The sequence below is a fragment of the Pteronotus mesoamericanus genome, unplaced genomic scaffold (genome assembly GCF_021234165.1).
Source record: "Pteronotus mesoamericanus isolate MK-2021 breed Mesoamerican mustached bat unplaced genomic scaffold, CSHL_Meso_final scaffold_125, whole genome shotgun sequence".
Taxonomy (NCBI): Eukaryota; Metazoa; Chordata; class Mammalia; order Chiroptera; family Mormoopidae; genus Pteronotus; species Pteronotus mesoamericanus.
Genome location: NW_026555304.1, coordinates 8,514,178 through 8,526,064, shown reverse-complemented (window position 1 = coordinate 8,526,064; position 11,887 = coordinate 8,514,178).

Genomic DNA, 11,887 nt, shown 5'->3' with positions numbered 1-11,887 from the left:
TTCATTTTTTAACTATCCCTTAGCTATTCTTAGTCCTTTGCATTTACATATAAATTTTATAATTGTATTGTCAATATTTTAAAATTTTTATTAATTTATTTATTTTTCCAAATATATTTGTCTCTACCTTCCCCCCACCACTTTCCCCTGCCCCTCCCCCCAATCCTCCCTAAATCCTTCCCCACTTTGGGTTTGTCCATGAGTCCTTGCTATATGTTCCTTGTTTGCCCCTTCCCTTTCTTTTCCCCCACCAACCTCTCCCTCTTTCCCTCTTGCCTCTGTTGGTTTCTTTTTCTTTCAGTGTTGCTGGTCTTATTTTCCTTGCATCTTTGTTTTGATTGTTAGCTTCCGCTTAGAGGAGAGATCGTATGGTATTCGTCTTTCACGCCGTTGCTTATTTCGCTTAGCATAATGCTCTCTGTTCCATCCATGCTGTCGTGAAGTTTAGTAGTTCTTTTTTTCTGCTGCATAGTATTCCATTGTGTAAATGTACCATTATTTTTTTAACCAATCATTTACAGATGGGCATTTAAGTTGCTCCCAACACTTGGCTATTGTAAATTGTGTTGCTATGAACATTGGGGTGCATAGGTTCTTTAGTGTTCTTTTCATTTAAATTTTTTTCATTTTTATTTTTTAAAACTTAATTATTTTTTTCAAATACATTTGTCTCTCTCTTCCCCCCACCACATTCCCTTGCGCCCTCCCTCCTCTCCCTTCCTCAATCCTTCCCCTTTGGTTTTGTACATGAGTCTTTGCTATATGTTCCTTGACTTTCCCCTTCCCTTCCTTTTCCCCCACCCATCCCTCCCTCCTTCCCTCTTGTTTCTGTTGGTTTCTTTTCCCTTCAGTGCTGCTGGTCTTATTTTCCTTGCATCTTTGTATTGTTGGTTAGGTTCTCCTTATAGGTGAGATCATATGGTATTTGTCTTTTGCCTCCTGGCTTATTTGGATTAGCATAATGCTCTCCAGTTCCATCCATGCTGTCGCGAAGTTTAGTAGTTCTTTATTTTTTCTGCTGCATAGAATTCCATTGTGTAAATGTACCACAATTTTTGATCCAATCATCTACTGATGGGCATTTAGGTTTCTCCCAACACTTGGCTGTTGTAAATTGTGCTGCTAAGAACATTGGGGTGCATAGGTTCTTTTGTACTGGCGTTTTGGTGTACTTAGAGTATAGTCCCAGCAGGGGAATCACTGGACCAAAAAACAGTTCCATTTTCAGCTTTTTGAGGAAATTCCACACTGCTTTCCACACTGGCTGCACCAGTCTGCATTCCCACCAACAATAGACCACTAGTGTTCCCTTTTCTCCACACCCTCACCAGAACCTGTTGTTTGTTGATCTCTTTATGATGGCCATTCTGACCGGTGTGAGGTGGTACCTCATGGTGGCTTTGATCTGCATATCTCTGATGGCTAGTGATGTCGAGCATCCTTTCAAATGTCTCTGGGCCCTCTGTATCTCCTCCTTGGAAAAGCGTCTGCCCAGGTCCTTTGCCCATTTTTTGACTGCATCGTTTGTCTTCTTGGAGTGGAGTCGAGTGAGCTCTTTATATATCTTGGAGATCAAACCTCTATCTGATGTATCATTAGCAAATATATTTTCCCATAGGGTTGGCTCCCTTTTCATTTTGCTGATGTTTTCTTTCGCCGTGCAGAAGCTTCTAATTTTGATGAGGTCCCACTTGTTTATTCTTTCCTTTATGTCCCTTGCTTTAGGAGACATATCAGTGAAAAAATTGCTACACTGGATATCTGAGAGTTTCCTGCCAATGTTCTCCTCTAGAATTTTTATGGTGTTGCGACTTATATTTAAGTCTTTTATCCATCTTGAGTTGGTTTTTGTGTATGGTGTCAGCTGATGATCAAATTTCAATTTTTTGCATGTAGCCATCCAGCTCTCCCAACACCATTTGTTGAAGAGGCTATTATTGCTCCATTTTATGCTTCTGCCCCCTTTGTCAAATATTAGTTGCCCATATAGACCTGCGCTTATTTTGGAGCTTTGTATTGTGTTCCACTGGTCTATGGGTCTGTTCTTGTGCCAGTACCAGACTGTTTTGAGTATAGTGGCTTTGGAGTATGGTTTGATGTCCGGTATTGTGATCCTTCCTTCTTTGTTTTTCTTTCTCAAAATTGCTGCAGGTATTCAGGGTCATTTATGGTTCCATATGAATTTTTGAAATGTCTGTTACATTTTTGTGTATTATGTCATTGGTACATTAGTAGGGATTGTGTTGAATCTAATAATTGCTTTGGGTAGTATGGACATTTTGATGATATTAATTCTTTCAGTCATGAGCAGGGTATATGCTTCCATATATTTGTGTCTTCCTTAATTTCTTTCTTCAATGTTGTATAGTTTTCTGCATACAAGTCTTTTACCTCCTTGGTTAAATTTATTCCTAGGTACTTCATTTTTCTTCTTGCTATATTGAAAGGTTTTTTTTTTTTTTTCCTGATTTCTTCTTCTTCCATTTCATTGCTGGTTACAAAAATGCCTTTGATTTCTGAACATTGACTTTGTATCCTGCTGTTTTGCCAAATTCACTTATTAGGTTGAGGAGTTTTTTGGGAGAGTCTATAGTATTTTAATGCACACTATCATGTCATCAGAAAACAATGATAGTTTTACTTCTTCCTTTCCTATTTGGATGCCTTTTATTTCTTTTTCTTGTCTGATCTCTGTGGCTAGGACTTCCAATACGATGTTGAAAAGAAGCGATGAAAGCGCACATCCTTGTCGTGTTCCTGATCTTAGTGGGAAAGCTTTTAGTTTTTGCCCGTTCAGTATGATGTTGGCTGTAGGTGTTTCATATATTGCCTTTTTTATGTTGAGGAATGCCCCATTTATTCCCATTTTGTTGAGTGTTTTGATCATAAAAGGTGCTGTACCTTATTGAATGCTTTTTCTGCGTCTATCAAGATGATCATGTGGTTTTTGTCTTTTCTTTTATTTATGTGACGTATTATGTTTATTGACTTGCATATATTGAACCATCCCTGCATCCCTGGGATGAATCCCACTTGATCGTGGTGGATAATCTTTGCAATGTATTGCTGGATGCTGTTTGCCAATATTTTGTTGAGGATTTTAGCATCTATGTTCATCAGCGAAATTGGCCTGTAGTTTTCTTTCTTTGTAGGGTCTTTATCTGGTTTTGGGATCAGGGTGACCCTGGCCTCATAGAAAGAGTCTGGGAGTCTTCCCTCCTCTTGGATTTTTTGGAATAGTCTGAGAAGGATAGGGGTTAGCTTTTCCTTAAATGTTTTTTAAAATTCTTCTATGAAACCGTCCGGCCCTGGGCTTTTGTGTGCCGGGAGTTTCTTGATTACTGCTTCAATTTCCCCAGCTGTTATCGGTCTGCTCAAGCTTTCTGTTTCTTCCTCCTTCAGTGTTGGGAGATTATACTTTTCTAAAAATTTGTCCATTTCATCGAGGTTTTCAAATGTTGTGGCATATAATTGTTCATAGTAGTTTCTGACAACCCTTTGTATTTCTGTGGTATCAGTTGTTATTTCTCCTCTTTCATTTCTGATATTATTAATTTGGGTCCTCACCCTTTTTGTCTTGATGAGTCTGCTTAAAGGCTTGTCGAGTTTATTTATCTTTTCAAAGAACCAGATCCTGGATTGGTTGGTCCTTTGAATGGTTCTTTTGGTTTCTATGTCATTCATTTCTGCTCTAATCTTGACTATTTCCTTCCTTCTGCTTGCTCTGGGATTTATTTGTTGTTGTTTCTCCAATTCTTGAAGTTGTAGTGTTAGGTCTTTTATTTGAAATGTTTCTATCTTTTTTAGGCAGGCCTGTATTGCTATGAACTTCTCTCTCAGGACTGTCTTTGCTGTGTCCCATAGGTTTTGGACTGTTGTCTGTTCATTTTCATTTGTTTCCAGAAACTTTTTGATTTATTCTCTTATCTCATTATTGACCCATTCATTGTTTAATAGTGTGCTCTTCAGTCTCCATGAGTTTGCAAGTTTTTGAAGTTTCTCTTTGAGGGTGACTTCCAGTTTCAAGCCCTTGTGTTCCGAGAGAAAATTTGGCATTATTTCAATTTTCCTGAATTTGCTGGAGCTTGCTTTGTGTCTTATCATGTGTTCTATCTTTGAAAAACTTCCATGCTATTTAAAAAGAATGTATATTTTGCTTCTTTGGGATGTAAGGTGCTACATATGTAAGTTAAATCTATTTGATTCAGTGCATCATTCAGCTCCACAATATGCTTATTGATGTTTTGTTTGGAAGATCTGTCCATTTTTGAGAGTGGGGTGTTGAAATCCCCTACTATCAGTGTGTTGCTTTCTATATCTTTTTGAAGTCGTCCAAAATTTTCCTTATATATTGGGTGCCTCTATGTTGGGTGCATATAAGTTTATAATGTTGATGTCTTCTTGATATATTCTTCCTTTAAGTATTATAAAGTGCCCCTCTCATCTCTTTTTATGGCCTTTGTTTTGAAATCTACTTTGTCTGGTATAAGTATTGCAACCCCTGCTTTCTTCTCTTGCCCATTTGCTTGGAATATTTTTCCATCCCTTTACTTTCAATCTGTGTATGTCTCTTGCTCTGAGGTGGGTCTCTAGTAGGCAGCATATGTGTGGGTCATGTTTTCTTATCTATTCAACTATCTTGTGTCTTTTGATTTGGGTATTTAGTCCTTTTACATTGAGAGTTATTACCGATAGAAAGCTATTCAGTTTTTCTTTTTGTACCTGTGTTTTTCTCTTTCTCACTCCTTTATTTTATCTTCTTAAGCCAGTTTCTTTAGCATATCTTGTAGTGCTGGTTTGGTAGAGACGTATTCTTTTATCCTTCTTTTGCCTGGGAAACTCCTTATTTCCCCTTTTATTTCAATTGAGAGCCTTGCTGGGTAGAGCAGCCTTGGTTGTAAGCCCTTGTTTTTCATTACTTGGAATATTTGTTGCCATTCCCTTCTGGCTTGTAGTGTTTCTGTTGAGACTCAGCTCCTAGCTGTATAGGGGGCCCCCTTGTATGTTACTTTCTACTTCTCCCTTGCTGCCTTGAGGATTCTCTATTTGTCTTTGATATTTGCCATTTTAATGATGATGTGTCTTGGAGTGGACCTCCTTGGCTCCCTCTTGAGTGGAGTCTGTGCCTCCTGGATCCATGAGACCCGTTCTCTCCTCAAGTTGGGTAAATTTTCCATCATTACTTTTCAAGGATGTTCTGGATCCCTTGCTCTTCTTCTTCTCGTTCTGGTATCCCTATTATATGGGTATTATTGCGTTTCAGGTTGTCCTTCATTTCCCTAAATGCCTCTTCATTCTTTGGGAGTCTTTTTTCCATTTCTTGTTCTTTCTGGGAGCTTTTTTCTACCTTATCCTCCATCTCACTGATTCGGTCCTCAGCTTCATCCAGCCTGCTTTGGATTCCTTTTACTGTGTTCTTCAATTCAGAAATGGTATTCTTCATATCCTCTTGTGTCTTCTTGATAGTTTCTATGTCCTTTACCAGGTTGCTATAATTTGCTGTAAGATCCTGATAGTTTCTCTGCAGTTTCTCAGTTATCTTTGAGCTGGCTGAGCTCATTGAGCTTCTTTAGAGCCATTGTTTTAAATTCAATATCTGATAGTTCCCTTGCCTCTATTTCATTTAGCTCTCTCTGTGAGGAGTCCCCTTTTCCATTCATTTGGGGTAACTTCTTTTCCTTTACATTCGTGAGAGTCTATTATTTTTTTCATGTTCGTTTATTTATTTATTTATTTATTTTAGCTTCTGCTTCATTTGATCCATCTAGATTTCCTGAGTTTGTGGATTAAACTTCTCTGGTAGTAGGCAGGTCCTTTATTTATTTATTTATTTATTTATTTTCTTTACTTTTCTTTCTGGGTCTGCCTCAGATGATGTCAGTTGCTGACCCTATCTGTCCTCGGGTCGTTTGAGCCTTTGAGGAATCTAGTGTCTTTGTCTGTCTCCTGTGACCATCTGTTCACTCTGCCCACATATGTCAGGCTTAGGCAGCACAGAGTGGAGTAGTGCCTCCTGATGGCAAGACTATCATGCACTCATAGGCTCCTGTCACTCAGGGGAGTAGGCCGCCTAAGCGAGATGGAGACCATGGACTGGGGAAGAGTCAGCATCGGGACTCACCAACACCTCTGTGTCCAGCCTCTCCTCGAGGGTCTTTGGGCAGCTCCATGACCCCTTCAGCCAGGGATCCACTATTTATGTGGACCGTGTTGTAATCACGCACCTTCTGGCTCCAGCTCCCGCTTTTGCCTCTTTGGGGGTGTGGCCTGCCTGCACAAATGGGGACTATGGAATGGGGAGGGACTCTGCTCAGGGGATCTCAGATAATCCTCCAGTTCTTTTCCCATCCCCTCCATCTCCAGCCTCTCCTCAAAGGTCTCTATGCAGCTGAAGTGTCCCCTTTGGCCAGGGATCTTCTATTCCTTCCAACCAGTCTGCACTCAGCCCCTAGCCCACACGCGCACAGGCCATGTGCGGAGTGCACAAAAGGCAGGTTAATTGATTCTGTTATGCCTGAGCAAGGTGGTAGCTGCAGAGTGGGAGGTGAGTTATCACTGAGGTTCCACTGGCCACCATCTCAGTTCTTTTCACAGAGTTTTCCTCACCAGTCTTTCCTTTGGCACCAGCCCACTCTCTTGCTGCCTCTACCCAGAGATCAAGGAGGGCGACTGCCACTGCCAATTTTTGTGTTGGCCCTTTAAATGTCTCTTTGCATCTCCAGCTGCCTGTCTTTGGCAGAGAGTGCCCCTAAGCTTTTCGGGGTTGCATTTTGTCTGTGCGTTTTCCTGGTTTCAGCTGCTGTAATCTAGAGGTCCTTGTTTATAGTTCAGACCCTGTTCTTCTCAGGAGGATCCAACTGGCTGTTTCAATGTCCCTCTGGTGCTGGTGCCCAAGCGTGCCCAGCCCACCCTCTTGAGCCTCCACTGCACTTCTCACCTGTTAGGGTGTGTGAAAGTTGATTCCACTGTCTTTCTGTTGATCCAAAGCTCCTCTCTCTCTATTGTTCCATTGTTTTCTAGGTGATTTCTCCACAATTTAGTCAGAATTCCAGTTTGGTCTTGGGAGGAGGCCCGCATGACTCCCTTTCACTCCTCCGCCATCTTTCCTCTCCCATATTGTCAATTTCTAGATAAAATGTGTTAGGATAGCTCTAAATACACACAGACACACACAGACACAGACAGACACACACACACACATACACTCACTCACGTGTGTGTATGTATCTCAGAATATTGACATATCTTCACCACTGAATCTTCTGATCCAGGAACATAATTTTTTCTTTATTTGCTCTAAATTAAAGTTTATAATTTTACCAGAAAATGTTTTACACACATTTTGTAAAATTTATTTCTAGATATTTGGATCCTTTTATTTTATTACTATCTTTTATTTTATTTTATAAATTGCTGATATATAGAATAGAAACACAATAGTTTTAAATTGGTTCTTTTTAAAATATTATTTATTTATTTATTTCCTCACCAAGGATATATGTATGATATTTAGAGAGAGAAACACTGATGCAAGAGAGAAACATTGATTGGCTGTCCTTTATATGTACTCCAAATGGGGATCAAACCTTTAACCTAGGCATGTACCCAGACCAAGAATCAAACTCACAACTTTTTTGGTGTATGGGATGACGCTCTAACCAAGCCTCCTGGCTAGGGCAAATTTGTTCATTTTATATCCAGCAGAGTTGTAAAATATTTTATGCTAATAGTTTACCTGAAGATTATTTGGGATTTGCTACATTCATTATTTCCAAAAAGGATGCACTGTTGTTTCATCCTTTCTGTTGGGAACTGTCCTGCCTGGTTTCAGAGACTGTAGCCTTGCTGACAGGTGAGAGGGCCCCAAGGCTGGAGCTGAGCAAGGAGGCCTTGGGAAAATAGGCCACTGAGTAGACAAAACCTGTCCCCTTGGCAGGGGAGCATCCCCTGCCTCCCTCACATCATCCTGCTTGGTTCTGGAGGATGGCTGGTTAGTCAATGAAGAGTAAGACCCCCTCAATGGCAGGAGCAACCTAAGACAGGCACAGTTGCATGGGATCTATCAGGGAAGGACTTGGGGGACACGGAGAAAGGGCAAAAGACTCTCATCCCTTGACCTTGATATGGCCGGAGTCCTCATTCTAGCTGAAAGAAGTCTCCTTATCTCTTGGCTGTTCTGCTCTGCGTGCCTGGCCCAGGATTGAAACAAAACTAGAGGTGGCCCTAAAATGGATCGGGCTCTTCCTGGGGGAAATCAGGCCTGGAAAACGAATGCATTAAATCCTTTGAAACTTACTTTCCTAAGAATGCCCTCCAGTTAATGAGTACTGATGTTTGGGGTAAAGCATAGAATGTGATCAGTTTCCCAGGTTTTGGGGCTGAATGGGTGCGACCTTGTCTACCAGACCCTGACCTGAGGCAAATCTCTTTGTTCTTTCAATTGTTATCTATTATGTCTATCTATTTTCTGTAAACATAGCCTTTTAACATTGATTGATGACTTTTGCATGCATGCTGTATACCCCTGCTTATATTGTTCTCAATAAAAGCACTTTAAGAGAAGGGCTTGGGGCATTCTCAACTAGAGGGAATCACCACCCCCTTTTCCTGGCAGACCGAGAAGTTTCTGGAACGACTTATTTTATTTTCCTCCATCCATGGCAACCCGGAGGGACTCTGCACGGGAATGAGGTACCCCCATCATCTGGTGCCCAACGTGGGGCACCCCGTCATCTAGTGCCCAATGTGGGGCCTCCAAACCTTTCCAATAACTATACAATTTATTTTTATTTACCTGTTGTTCAGGCTCAGTTCTCCAAAAAAAAAATGTTAAAACAGCAGAAGTAATGGTGGTTTGTTTTGTTCCTGATTATAAAGGAAAATATTTCAGTGTCACACAAGTAAGAATACTTTGTGGTAGCTTTTATATAGACACATTTCTCAAAATAGTAAGTTTCCTTTATTTCTGAAGATTTTTTTATCAACACAAATGGATACTGAATTCTAGTAAATATATTTTTTGTTTTATTGCTGTTCTATTACAATTGTCCCATTTCTTTATTTTTTGCTATTCTGTTGCAGTTGTCCCAGTTTTCCCCAGTTGCTCTCTACTACCCCACCCACCACCTACTCCCTCAGTCAATCCCTACCCTGTCCATGTTCACGGGTCATTTATACCTGTTCCTTGACTAGATCCTTCCCCTTCTTTCTCCCATTATCCCCCTCTCCCCTCCCCTCTGGTCATTGTCAGTCTGCTCCTTGTTTCCATTCCTGTGGTTCTATTTTTCTCTTTTGTTTGTTTTGTTCATTAGGTTCCTGTTATAGTGAGATCATATGGCATTTGTCTTTTGACACCTGATTTATTTCACTAAGCATAATACTCTCCAGTTCCATCTATGCTGTTGCAAAAGGTAGGAGTTCCTTCTTTCTTTCTGCTGCAGTATGGAATTTCCTCAAAAAACTTAAAATGGACTGCCTTTTGATACAAAGATTCCACTGCTGGGATTATACCCTACGAATCCTGAAACATAAATTCAAAAGAACCGATGCATTACTTACAATTGCCAAGTGCTGGAAACAGCCTAAGTGTCCATTAGTAAATGAGTAGTTCAAAAAACTGTGGTACACTTATACAATGGAATCTAGCAAATATTTTTTCTGCATCTTCTAAGTTGGTCATGAATTTTATCCCTTAATCTGTAAATGTGGTGAATTATGTTGACAGATTTGCTAATATTACAAATTTATATTCCTAGGATATACCTATCTTGACAATGATATATTGTCTGTGATATATTGTTTATATTACTGGATTTGTTTTGCTGACATTTTTAAAAATTTTGCACCTGTGTTCATAATTAACACTGGCCAGTAATTTTCTTTTAGTGTCTTTGTCAGGTTTTAACATCAATTTATGCTAGTCTTATAAATTATTGAAGAGTGCTCACTTATTTCTATTCTTTGGAAATTTTATATGAGTTAGAGTTAACTTTTCATTAAATATTTAGCAGAACTCACCAGTACAGCCTAGAGTTTTCTTTTGCATAAGCTTTTTATAAGTGTACAGTTCCGTGGATTTCGACAAAGATATACATCATATGCCAGCACAAGATAGAAGCCATTCCTAGCAACCCCAAAATTCTCTTGTGACCTTTTGTGTTCAATTACTTCTCCTTACTCCTAGGCCCAGGGAACTGCTGATTTGGTTTCTGTTTCTACCGTTTAGCATTTTCAAGAATACCCTATAAGTGGATTCGTATAGTATGTAGCCTTGTGACTGGCTTCTTTCATTTAGCATAACACTTTTCAGATTCATCCACTTTTACATATATCAGGATTTTGTTCTGTTTTATTGCTGAGCAGTATTCCACTGTGTAGATAAACTACAATTTGTTTATCCACTCACCAGCTGATGTACATTTGGGTTGTTTTTAGTTTTTGACAATTACAATAAATTTCCTATAAACATTCATGCACAACCTTTCTGTGGAAATGGTGGCCACACTGCAAGAGGCAGATTTGTCAAGTTTTGTTTGGACAGAAATATTGATAATGCCACTCACACACCAAGAAGACACTTTTTACTCACAGAATGAAGCTCTCTAGAGAGAGCAGGATGACTACGAAGCACCAAAAATGGCTTGAAAGATCAAGGAAAGAGACTACTTGGGGTTTTTATGGCAATTGGGGCAGGGGCTAGGGTTAGGGCTGCTGAGCATGAGCAGGGGCTTCTTGGTTTGAATTTTCCATCACCATCAAGGGATGATAGACCTGGGCGGAAGTCTTACCTGCTTGCCCAGATGTGGGATAGACGGGGAAGAGAGAGGTGTTAGGTTTAAAAGCTGTCAGTGAGTAACCTTTTCTTTTTTGAGTTTTTCTCTCTTATGGTACATATATAACTTTATTACTCTTGGGTAAGTATGTGGAAATAGGGTCTGTGGTTTGAATGATAAGTGCGTGGTTTAACTTTACAAGAAACTGTCCACCTATTTTCCAAAGTAGCTGTATCATTTTGCACCCCCACTAACAATGTATGAGAGTTCCTGTTGCTCCACATCCTTGTCAGCATTTGTTGGTTTTTGCCTTTAAAATTGTACCTATAACAGTACCTATGATTTTAATTTGCTTTCCTCAGTGACAAATGATACTGTACATTTTTCATATGTTTATTTGCTAACCACATATCTTCTCTATTAATTTTGGGGGAAACTCACCTCTCTTCAATTCTATTTTTAATGAATATAGGACTGTAGTATTTTGTTTTCCTACTCCTATTGGTGGGTAATTCTTTCCTAGGAATTTATCCACATCATCCAAATTAAGAATTTATTAGCATAGAATACCTTTTGCTTTTCTCTTTAGTATTGTCCTCTTTTGTATTCCCATTGCTGCCTTTTTGTGTGATCTCTTTTTTTGTTTATTAGCCTTGATATGGAGTTGTCAATTTAATTAATCTTACCAAAAAGCAAAATTTTAACCTTTTCTTTTCCTTTGTATTATGCATTTTTGTATTTTATAAACTTCTTGTTGTGTATTTCATTTCAATTTTAAATTAATGTTCTGTTCTTTTTACTAACATTTTAAGATGCATGGAGGCTTACTAATTTTCAGCTTTTTTTTCTTTCCCAACATAGACACTCAAGGCTATAAAATTTCACTTAATATTGGTTTATCTGTATTCTGCAGGTTTTGAGTCAAAACATTTTCATCATTCAGCTTAAAAATTATCAGATTTCTCTTTCAGTGTGTTATTTGACATATGGTTATTTTATAGTTCTTAATTTCAAAAAATAAAAAATTGTAATTATATTTTTCTCATTTATTTATAGAATAATTTTATTGTGGATAATATTAAGTCTTCAACATTTACTGGGACTTCATTTATTTT